The sequence below is a fragment of the Dermacentor albipictus genome, chromosome 8 (genome assembly GCF_038994185.2).
Source record: "Dermacentor albipictus isolate Rhodes 1998 colony chromosome 8, USDA_Dalb.pri_finalv2, whole genome shotgun sequence".
NCBI classification, from domain to species: domain Eukaryota; kingdom Metazoa; phylum Arthropoda; class Arachnida; order Ixodida; family Ixodidae; genus Dermacentor; species Dermacentor albipictus.
The window spans coordinates 5,721,220-5,733,833 of NC_091828.1; the positions used below are offsets into that span (position 1 = coordinate 5,721,220).

Below are 12,614 nucleotides of genomic sequence, written 5' to 3' on the forward strand. Positions count from 1 at the left end.
ACGTGAAGCGACTTGAAATGCTTCAAGAAGCGCCTGTGCAACGTTGTGAAAGGGTTGTGTGCAGGCCTTTGCCAACGCCACGTCTCACTGTCGAAATCCGCGTCGCTCCGTTTTGAACGACGCTGAAAAAGCCTTCATGGGGAACGTGAACACGCTCCGCATCGAAAAGGAAGAAGACGGTGGTGGCATGATCAATAAAATTTATTATTGAATCAAACCGATTTCATTGATGACCGTATTATTCTCTTCATTCCTCCTCTGTTGCCTCATTTATATATTATAGATATTTTTTCCCTCTTCATAGCATGACAGTCTACTGAACCGTTTTGATTTTCCCTCGCTTAAATTTGTGTAACAAAATTATAGATTTTTACCTCCATTTTCTGAACACATAAGCAAAGTCTGCCCGACTCTTGGCCGATCCCCGTGAGCGGGTAAGTGCCAAACTCGTCAAGGACATCATCATCATCATCATGAAGCCATGTGTTGATGCCACAGCAATAACGACGACGCGGTACGTTCTTGTTACAGTTCAGAGTGCACATTTCTGAGAACGCGTTGAGCGCGAGCGTTCACTCACTCACTTCCGCACCTTCATTTCACGGAACACACAGGAAGGAGGGGACGTTCTAGACAGGGGTTGTCACGCTTGACTCAAGCTAGATCATCTTGGTTTCTGAGATGACCCCGCAGCTAGCTTCAGAGTCTGCCAAACGACCATGGCGGTTACTGCGGTCCGAGAGAAAACGGATAAAAGCACCCTTTTTCTAGTTTTATTGCTCCCATTGGTCCGTGAAGACGACAGTGAACCAGCAAACAATACTCACTCAGCCACGTGGCTCGAATTGGTGGCGCCGCAAGTCTGTCCGAGGGGCGCGCATTGTTGGCTTCAGAGATTCGTCACAACGGGCAAGGAGAGGTCAGAAGGTTATTAACGCCGCTGGCTGATCGCAACAGTTCCTCCATGTCCCGGAAAATATCGACTGGCCTGTGCTGATAACCGCTTGGCCGGGAGAGAATGGCTGATGGCAAGAGTAGTGATTTGGCTTGCAGCAACCAGCTGCGAAATGCTGACATACGAGGTTTGTTAAAGTAGTGTCCGACCTTTGCCCGAAGAAAAAAACTGGCTTAACTGGAGCGTTGGAAGCGTAATCACCCTCAAAATAGTCTCCTTGGCACTCCACACACTTCTCCTAGCGATGCTACCATCGCTGGTAGCATTCCGAGAAGGCCTGTTTCGGAATGGAGTTTAGCTCAGCTTTCTTTGCAGACATAATGTCCTCTCTTGTCTAAAATGGCGCTCCTTTCAATGGCCTCTTGATTTTAGAAAAGAGCCAGAAGTCACAGGGGGTCATATAAGGAAAGTAAGGAGTCTGTTGAACTACAGGAGTCTGGTTTTTCGCCAAAAGGGTCTGACTCAAGTGCGAGGAATGTGCAGGAGCATTGTCGTGATGGATGCGCTAATGTCCTTCTGACCACAGCTCCGGTCTCTTGCGCCGCACAGCATCACGTAGGCGACGAAGGATATTCCTGTAGTACTCTTTGGCGATTGTTTGACCCTGTGGTGCGTACTTGTAGTGTACCACACCGCGGGAGTTAAAGAAAGCAGTCGACATCACTATTACGTTGCTGCGCACTTGGCGGACCTTCTTTGGTCTTGGTGACGTGGAATGCCTCCAATGTGTCGACTGGGATTGGGTTTTCGGGTCGTACCCGTGCACCCAAGACTCGTCACCAGTGATTATGGTGTTAATGAAGTCAGGGTCACTGTTTGTGGAATCCAGCATCTCCTGTGAGACTTCAACACGAAGTTGCTTTTGCTCCACCGTGAGCAGCTTGGGCACAAATTTCGCCGCAATTCTCTTCTTGGCCAATTTTCGGTCATAATGGAATGTGCAGAAAAAGTGCTGATGACCACCTCTTCTGTAATTTCTCGGGTAGTCACTCGATGGTCCCGCCACTTCGGCAATGACCTGGTAATTTCGGCATGTTGATGGCCGACCGGAGCGAGGCTCGCTCTCCCCTGATGGGCGGCCGTTTTTAAACCGGTTGTACCACTCCTTAATCTGTGTGTTGCCCTGTACAACGTCACCGAAAGCCGTCTGAATCTTCCGAATGGTTTCCACCTGGCTGTCGCCCAGTTTCTGGCAAAATCAGATGAAGTAGTGCTGCTACAGTCGCTCCACCGTTTTCGTTGCAATAAAAAACGGACGAGAGCACCGCGCACTACCTCACTCAAACGCTGCGTCCCAGCGGCTAGCGCTATCGACAGGCACGAAAAAATTCGCGCATGCGCATGGACGTTCGAGGTGGGCTGGTGCAAGCGCGCTTGTTTCGTATCCATCAGGTGTTCGCAAAAAGAATAAGGTCGGACACTTTTCTAAGAGACTTCCTACACCCCGAAGCGTCTCACAATGACAGGAAACAGCAGAGCGAACCCCAGAACACGGCTCTGCGCAGAAATTAAGTATGTTGGACCTCGCTTTAGACCCACCAGGCTTCAAAGAAAACATGAATGCAAAAAGAAGAAATACTGCATTTCGATTTTGCAAATTTCGAAGTAATTTCGTGCCGACCAAATTAGAAATCATAGAGTCTTGCTAAATGAGGGGGGAGACTCTTAGGATAACAAAATAAAGAAGAACAATGAAAAATTAGTCGGGATCCCTAACCAAATGTGCTTCAAGTTAGCCTGCTCAAGCCATCCGAAATGCTATGCAGCTTTCCGTTTTTATGTCTAACAGAGAAGTACTGTTAGATGTGGAGGCTTCATCGTAGCAAGCGGTCATTCTTTTGTAACACTTGATTAAGCCGCATCAGAGGGAAGTGGTCGGTCTTGAAGACAATTCTCGCTCGGTACAAGTAAAACGAAAACTACTGGACTGCCCAAACCAAACAGGGACATTATTTCTCTGAAGCGCTACAGGTTTATTTTACAGTTAGTTTACGTCTGGCATAAAGAATAGGATGTTTCTCATTTTCATCGGCCGCCTATCGCAGTACCACGCTCATTCCCCTGCCACTTGCGTCGGAGTGAACTATGAATTCTTTACCGTACGTACGTCTGGCGGAACTGAACCGTACGTCTGGCGCGCGAAGCACAGAACGATAAATAATAATGTTTTCAAACCTTGCAAAGTGTCCTTTTTGTTGTTATCGCACCACCTCCACCAGTTGTAAGAGTTTGGGTCTGGAATGTAAAATGTGGTAGCTAGCCAATCATGTCGTCTGACTCATCAACGCTAAGGACGTTCTTGAAAGAAGGAACTTATTCTCACCGAAAACAAGGAGTGCTGGGTTTATTTACAATACGTACACGAATAGTGGAGAACGTTACGTATCACCAGTCTAGGATGACATAAATGAATCACACTGAGAAGCCCACAACGGCTGCTTAAAACGCCCTCCATCCTCTCTGGATCGTGAGGCCACGAAAAACAGCCCCCCCCCTTCGTCCATTCAGAGCAGGCAAAGGACTGGACATACAGAAAGGAGGGTGCCTTCGTAGGTTCCTGAGATGACGCCGCAGTTTGCTGCAGCGTCTGTTAAACGTACACGGCGGTTACCCGGATGCGGGAGAAATCGCATAAGAACTCCCTTTTCCGCTTGCTTGCTTGCTTGGTCCCTGAAGGCGACAGTGGACATACATAATGACACGTGTACTTATCTTTATCGGGCGACCACATTTCGCCGCCTAAGAAATGTTATCGCACAGCGCAGGACGCGCCTGCATGTAAAATAAGTTTCTGGATTGTTATCGATGGTTCCGCCCACTCTCTTTCACCGCAACTTTTGTAATCTGATTGCATGTATGCGCGACGCGAATAGTGTAGAACTTTGTGGAAGACACGTGGGTTCCAGCGGTTAATCTGGAACATTCGATGACTGATCTATAAAAGCCGACGCGCTTGACCCACTGATCAGATTTACGACGATCGCCGACCGTCTCAGCCGCTATCGTTGTGCTATAAGTGTAGCCTGTTTTGTGGGCACAGGTTCACCCAATAAAAGTTAGTTTTGTCGTTCACAGTAATGCTACTGTGTTATTCAACGTCACCACCACGTGACATCTGGTGGAGGTGCTGTACGTTCATGTACTGGACGCCCCCGACAAGCCGTAATCCAAGTTCGGACCGGAAATACAACACCAGCGCCGTCCCGGAACATCGAGCAAGCCGCTGGATACAGAAGCTGCCCCCGGAACACGGAATTCTACCAGAGACGACCAAGAAGATCGTAAGAGAAGTTCGTCCAGAGACGACCAAGAAGACAGCCCCAATGGCAGCCGCAGCAGCCCCAATATTTCTGCAGCAGCCCAGGGAGCCACCGATGTTCCGCGGTTCCACATTTGAGGACCCGGAAAGCTGGCTGGAGACGTAAGAGAGGGTCGCTACGTTTAACAGTTGGCACAGCGACGACAAGCTGCGGCATGTGTATTTGGCATTGAAAGACGCCGCCAGGACCTGGTTCGAGAGTCGAGAAGCCACCTTAACGGCGTGGGACCTGTTCCGAAGCGGCTTCTTGCAAACATTTACAAGCGTCGTGCGAAAAGAGCAAGCCCAAGCACTACTAGAAACCAGAGTGCAGCTGCCAAACGAGACGATCGCGATCTTCACGGAGGAGATGGCCCTTCTTTTCCAGCACGCCGACCCGGAAATGTCGGAGGAGGAAAAACTCCGCTTCCTGATGCGAGCCGTCAAGCAAGAACTTTTCGCCGGACTCATTCGTAACCCGTCAAAGACCGTAGCTGAGGTTTCTGCAGAGGAATCGACGATGGAAAAAACTCTGGAGATGCGCACCTGGCAATATAACCGCGAGGGGCTCATGCCGCAGTATGCCATCCAAGGACTGGGTTCTGACGGCCTGTAAAATACCATCAGGGCCATTGTGCGCGAGGAACTGCGCAGGGTCCTGCCTTCGTCGCAGCCTCAAGTGGCTTCGATCACCGACATCGTGAAAGATGAGGTTCAGCGATTGCTTAGAGTTCCTGAGGTGCAACCTCAGTTACCGCAGCTCCAGCCAAGTGCGATGATCTACGCCGCCGTCGCACGCCGTCAAGCCCCCCTCCGCGAGCGCGCCAGGGCCCTGTAACGCCGCAATTCCGTCGTCCGCCACCACAACCACCAGCATGCCCGCCCGTCGCCCAGCGCACCTACGCGAGGAAGACGGACATTTGGCGAGCACCCGACCACCGCCCGCTCTGCTATCACTGCGGAGAAGCCGACCATGTGTATCGCCGATGCCCATACCGCGACTTGGGACTGACAGCGTGCGCCGTGAACGCGCCGCGTCCATAGCTTGGAGCGTGCCCACGTGACCTTGCCGACTACCTTGCCGCTACTTAATGGAGCTCTCGACGACCGTCGCGTTCGCCATTACCAGGCCGCTACCTGTCGCCGCAGCGCCGACCATACACCAGCCCAGCGCGGGGCCGCTCTGCGAGTCCATCTACGGAAAACTAAAAGCAGCAACCGGTGGAGGTGCGGTTGCTGTTCGTCGAACTGACGAAGATCCTCCATCGCCGACGAAGACGACGAAGAAACCATCTCGACAACCTAATGACGACACGCCGCCGTCCCGACAAAGTCAGGAAGCCAAGACTACACCGACGAAAGACGACTTGACGACGCGACGTACCAGCTTGAGTTCAACACGACGCAGCCGTGATCCGACACCAAGACCCAACTGCAACGCCAGACAAAGAACCACCGACCTCGACGTTCTTCTCGACGACCACGCAGTCCCTGCCTTAGTCGAAACATGGGCCGATTACTCCGTAATTAGTGGACACATCACCGCCCAGTTGAAGAAGGTGAAGACTGCATGGGAGGGCCACCAATTTCGGACCGCTGGAGGTCACCTCATTACGCCGACTGAAGTCTGCACGGCAAGAATTACCGTTTATGACTGGACTTACCCTGCCACCTTCATTATCCTCCAACAGTGTTCACGAGACGTCATGCTTGGCATGGACTTTCTGAACCAACACAGCGCATCCATCGACCTGAAGTCAAAGTCGATAACGCTTTCGCAAGAACAAGCGATACCATCGGAGAGCTTGAGTGTGCTCGAAGATCAAGTGAGCATCCCGCCGCGCTTTAGCATTGCTATTTCTGTCGGCACCGAAACACCCGCTGACGTAGAGGGCGTCATCGAGGGCGACCAGCATCTACTACTCGATCGTGAAATTTGCGTCGCAAGAGGGATCGCTCGACTCCACGGAGGGAAAGCGGAAGTGATGCTAACCAACTTAAGCCAAGAGTTCCAGCACAACAGCAAGGGCACGTCAATCGCGTCCATCGAGGAAATTCTGGAAACGAGCAATGGCTTTGTCCTCTCAGATTCTGCCGCATCTACCGCGCCGACCATAGTCCCGGAAATAGATTTCGACGTAAATCCAAGTCTCCCCATGAGCAAGCAGCAACAGCTCAGAAGTCTTCGCCGTCGATTCAAAGACGGCTTTTCGACGTCATCGAGGATTCCACAAACACCAGTTGCAAAGCATCGCATCATAACCGAAGAGTGCGCTCGACCACTCCGCCAGAGCTCTTACCGAGTTTCGACGCGAGAACGTGAAGCTATAAGGCAGCAAGTCGACGAAATGCTGCGCGACGACATTATCCAGCCGTCGAAAAGCCCGTGGGCATCTCCTATTGTCCTGGTGAAGAAAAAGGACGGAACCCTACGTTTCTGCGTCGATTATCGTCGACTGAACGAGATCACGAAGAAGGACGTGTACCCCCTTCCGCGGATAGACGATGCACTGCATCGGCTCTGGAACGCTAAATACTTCTCGTCGATGGACCTCAAGTCTGGCTTCTGGCAAATAGAAGTCGACGAGAGAGATAGCGAAAAGACCGCCTTCATCACGCCAGACGGCCTCTACGAGTTCAAGGTCATGCTATTCAGACTGTGCTCGGCGCCTGCAACGTTTCAGCGCGTCATGGACACTGTTAGCAGGATTGAAGCGGCAGACCTATCTTGTTTACTTGGATGACGTCGTTGTCTTCGCCGAAAATTTCGACGACCCCCTTAGGCGGCTTGAGACAGTATTAGAGGCCATCAAATCATCAGGGCTCACTCCGAAGCCGGAAAAGTGCCGCTTCGCTTACGATGAGCTTCCGTTCCTAGGCCACGTCATCAGCAAATCTGTAGTACGCCCCGACCCGCAGAAAACAGCTGCCATCGCAATGTTCCCGCAGCCCATCGACAAGAAGGCAGTGCGTAGATTTCTTGGCATGTGTGCCTACTACAGGCGCTTTGTCAAGGACTTTTCACGCATCGCTGAGCCGCTGACACAGCTTACTAAATGTGACGTCGAGTTCAAGTGGGAAACGACGCAAGCCGGCGCATTTCAAGAAGTCAAACGACGCATACAGTCGCCACCCGTACTTGCGCACTTGGACGAGCACGCCGATACCGAAATACACATTCACGCCAGTAGTCTAGGCCTCGGTGCAGACCTAGTCCAGAGAAAAGATGGACATCCAGAGAAAAGATAGACATGGATCGGCTAGCTTACGCTAGCCGATTGTTGTCAAAAGCGGAAGGCAATTATTCTACAACCGAAAAGGAATGCTTCGCCATCGTTTGGGCCACAGCGAAATTTCGCCCTTACCTATATGGCAGGCCATTCAAAGTCGTCAGCGATCATTACGCGTTGTGTTGGCTAGCTAACTTAAATGACCCTTCAGGACGGCTGGCACGGTGGAGCCTCAGGCTACAAGAATACGACATCACTGTGCATACAAGTCCGGACGAAAACACTCAGATGCCGATTGCCTATCACGCGCCCCCATTGACCCGCCGCCGGAAGATGATGAGGATGACGACACCTTCCTTGGAATAATAAGCGCGGAAGACTTTGCCGCACAGCAACGAGGACGCCCGGAGCTAAAATCCCTACTCGAGTATTTGGAAGGGCACACCGACTTTGTCCCAAGGGCATTCAGGCGTGGATTATTTTCGTTCACGCTACAAAACAACCTACTCCTGAAGAAGAACTTCTCACCAGTCCGCGCCAACTGCCTTCTTGTTGTTCCGTCGGCGCTGCGTCCAGAATTACTGCACGCCCTACATGACGATCCGACCGCTGGGCACCTCGGTTTCTCCCGGACGCTATCGATGATACAAGAAAGGTGTTACTGGCCACGCCTAACCACCGATGTCGCCCGTTACGTCAAGACATGCCGAGACTGTCAACGACGCAAGACACCACCGACAAGGCCAACGGGATTACTACCGCCGATCAAGCCTCCTTACCGACCTTTTCAGCAGATCGGGATGGACTTGTTGGGACCGTTTCCGACATCAGCGTCCGGAAGTAAGTGGATCGTCGTGGCGACGGACTGCCTCACCCGCTTCGCTGAACCTAAAGCTCTACCGAAAGGCAGCGCAGCCGAAGTGGCGAAATTTTTCGTCGAAAACATCCTGCTGCGACATGGTGCTCCAGAAGTCCTCATCACCGACAGAGGAACGGCTTTTACAGCAAAGCCCACCCAAGCCATTTTGCAATACAGCCACACAAGCCACAGGAGGACAACTGCCTACCACCCGCAGACGAATGGTCTCACGGAGCGCCTCAACAAGACCCTCGCCGACATTCTAGCAATGTACGTCGACGTCGAGCACAAGACGTGGGACGCGGTCCTGCCAAACGTAACCTTTGCATAAAACACGGCGGTGCAAGAAACAACACAGATTACGCCGTTTAAGCTGGTTTACGCCAGGAACCCGACGACGACGCTCGACGCCATGCTGCCGCACGTAACTGACGAAGAGAATGTTGACGTCGCTTGCTATCTCCAGCGTGCCGAAGAAGCCCGACAGCTCGCCCGCCTGCGGATCAAGAGCCAGCAGAGGACCCGCAGCCGACCCTACAACCTCCGACGACGCTTCGTCGAGTACCAGCCTGGTGACCGTGTTTGGGTTTGGACCCCGATACGCCGACGAGGACTCAGTGAGAAACTACTCCGACGCTTTTTCGGACCCTACAAGGTCATCCGACGTATTGGTGCTCTGGACTTTGAGGTCGTGCGAGACGGCATTTCATATTCACAGCGGCGCCGCGCACGATCTGAAGCGGTCTACGTGGTGCGCCTTAAACCCTTTTACGGACGCTGACGAACTTCGTTGTTTTTGTTCTTTTCTTTGCTACGAGTGCGTTTTTTTTATTACTTTCATTTGTGTGCAGTATCGGGTCGATGCTTTTTAAGAGTGGGGTAATGACACGTGTACTTATCTTTATCTGGCGCCCACGTTTCGCCGCCTAACAAATGTTATCGCACAGCGCAGGACGCGCCTGCATGTAAAAGAAGTTTCTGGAATCTTATCGATGGTTCCGTCCACTGTCTTTCACCGCTACTTGTGTAATCTGATTACATGTATGCGCGACGCGAATAGTGTAGAACGTTGTGGAAGACACATAGGTCCCAGTGGTTAATCTGCAACATTCGGCGACTGATCTATAAAAGCCGATGCGTTCGACCCGCTGATCAGATTTTCGATGATCGCCGACCGTGTTCGCCGCTGTCGTTGTGCTATAATATAAGTGTAGCCTGTTTTGTGGGCGCAGGTTCGCCCAATATAAGTTAATTTTGTCGTTCACAGTATTGCTACTGTGTTATTCAGCGTCACCACCACGTGACCATATTACACTCGGTCCGCCAAATGTGTCCAGCCTTGGTGGCGCCGCAAGCCGATCCGAGGGGAGCGCATTGTTGGCTTGACAAAGGTATTCGTCGCAGCGGGCTAGGAAAGGGTAGACGGTCACTACCCCCGCTGGCCGATGGTAACACTATTCACAGTTTTGTTGTATTATTTCACCGTCACTACTACATCACACCAGTTTCACATGAACAGAATTCAAAACGGGAGAACAGGTTTATTTGTCTACAGTGCATACAACCACCAGGAATGGTTTTGTATAATTATGACCGTAATTTCGAGGAAACGAATATTTGCTTCTGTGGGTTATATTTTAGAGGATATTACTTCATATTCTAGGGTTTTACGTGTCAAACCATAATCTCAATATGACGCATGCCATAGCCGATGACTCAGGATTAGATTTCACCACCTTGAGTTCTTTAACTTGCACCTGAATGTAAGTGAACTAGCGTTTTTATGTTAGGGCGCAATCGCAATGTGTAAACTTCTGCCGCGATCAGACCCGCATCTTCAAGGTCAGCTATCGCCACTGAGCAAATGCGGTGGGTTGTCAGTTCGTGAATTCAGTGCTAGCGGTGTCCTGCGAATGGTAAAATGTTAGGAGCCTCTAGAATTAAGTCAGAAGAGCTGCAACTTCACAAGAGCAAGAACTTATTCACATAGCTTAAAAACAATTAAAACCTGCCCAGCGACAAGCTCTTCTTGTTTTGCGTTTCACGGACGTAAATATAACTCGTTCAGTACTCGTGCTCCACTTGAACCTATTCATATGCTCTTCTTCAGCAAACAGCGTCTTCGTATTGATTGCATGTACATATGCGATAAAAATATATAAATCGCAAAGAAACATAAAGGAATGGGCGGAATTGAACGTAGACGCTCACAATATTTCTTCCTGAGAAAAAATACCTGTCTACAACATTATATCTTGAGTACTATGGTATCATATATAAAGCTGTACACGAGTTTCCGCAACACGATTTGTTCTGAATTGGCGGCATGTGTCTATCACTCGTTTTTCATGGTATCCTATTGGTAAAGCGCTGCGAAGTCTGGCCCGGACACCAGCATACCCAAATAGCAAGCTTCTAAAAAGAAATATAGGAGAAATAAAAGCAAGGTACCATTACCAGAGAGCGAAAACAACAAAGAAACAAACAGAGATCAAAGCATGACAACATCGAAAGAGGCACGAATAGTGTTGCCAATGGATCGCAATAATAATACCCTGACAATTGATGCGAACGGATTGACAGGTCAATAGCTTTCCTTCTGCATTACCTTGCTTCTTTCAATGTGTGTCACCAGCGCCAAATTGTTTCAGGTTGTGCCTTACACACACACACACACACACACACACACACACACACACACACACACACACACACACACACACACACACACACACACACACACACACACACACACACACACACACACACACACACACACACACACACACACACACACACACACACACACACACACACACACACACACACACACACACACACACACACACACACACACACACACACACACACACGCACGCACGCACGCACGCACGCACGCACGCACGCACGCACGCACACACACACACGCACGCACGCATATATATATATATATATATATATATATATATATATATATATATATATATATATATATATATATATATATATATATATATTGTAGTGCGGTTTTTTGAGCAGTCAGGAACGCGACCGTTTCAGTCGCGCGTCAGACACCGAGAGCGCGAGCCCCTGTTCGTCGGCGGGCCGATGATGATAGTATGTTCATAGGACGCGCCAGTCTTCTTAAGGTCCCTCTATAAATTCCAAGGTAGCGACATCTGCCGCGCGCGCCACCTAGGAAGTTCCTGTAGCAGACGGCGCCCACGCTAAACCGCGGCGCCGCGGCATTTGTGAGGTGAAAAAATATCTGCATACGCGCGGAAATAAAACCTACTGGTGCCTGACTGTGGCGAAAAATGAAAGAAGGACCCGAACTGCTAAATTGAGTCCTTTAATTTCAAATAAGTGCTCCAAGAAAACAGCTCAAGAGAGCGTAATGAGGGCTTGATCGCCTCGATTCCGCGTGTTTACATTTCGTTCGTTTGCGCTCAATCGCCGCGCGAGCCTTGGTGATTGCTTACGCTTAATCCCGTATGCTCTGTGAAATCTTTTGCATGTAAGTGTGCTGCGTACACATAGCGGTTGCATTGAACGAAGAAGTCGTGTAAAAATGAAGGCTGACAGTCGCTTGCACCGGAAATCTTTCGACATAACGTCGTTCAAACGTGCGATTCTCAAAGCGCGCGACCCTCACGGCAACTAAACAACATCCTGTGTGTTTGTGGAAACGAGTGCGCCAACAGACTTCTTGTCGCTGAGTGTGTCTGTCGTGTAGCGATTACACGACGGCTGCTGTGTCTTGTGGTTCAATGCTACGAGCCAGTGCAACTGTCGTGACATGATGAAGAGGTGGTATGGATCGTGTCAGCGTGTCTCCTCGATAGTGTTCGGGCTGCCAGCGCAATCTGATCTCGCGGCACACCAACATCGAGCGTAGTGTGTGCGCGTGTGTGAATGTGGTTGACTGTTCTCGCGAACCGCGCGACGTCGCCGCGTAAACTCGAATCATGACGCGCATTGTTGTGTTTATCCCTTTCCGCCTCCGTGCAGCGCTAAAGCCCCGTAAGAATTAGAGGGCCCTTATACGAAACGCACGCGGATTGACCCAACTATTACTGCACTGTGTTTTGCTGGCAAGCCGCGTATTGCTTGTGGCGTTTTTCTTATGTTCATTTGCAGTTGTGTTTTTCATCAGTAAAATGGCATTGCCGATTACTGATACATCTTCGAGCGTAAGGGAAACTTGGAAGGAACGAGCTCGCAGTTGTATGTAATGTACTTTGATATACTGTATTACGCTTTATTATTTGA

The 12,614-nt window shown here is 50.4% G+C and overlaps 1 protein-coding gene across 1 annotated transcript in view; it reads right to left on the reverse strand.

The window, feature by feature from the left end:
• LOC135910439 (uncharacterized) overlaps window positions 1-12,614 on the reverse strand; it is a 66,466-nt gene that overhangs the window by 5,069 nt on the left and 48,783 nt on the right. The window lies entirely within an intron of this gene.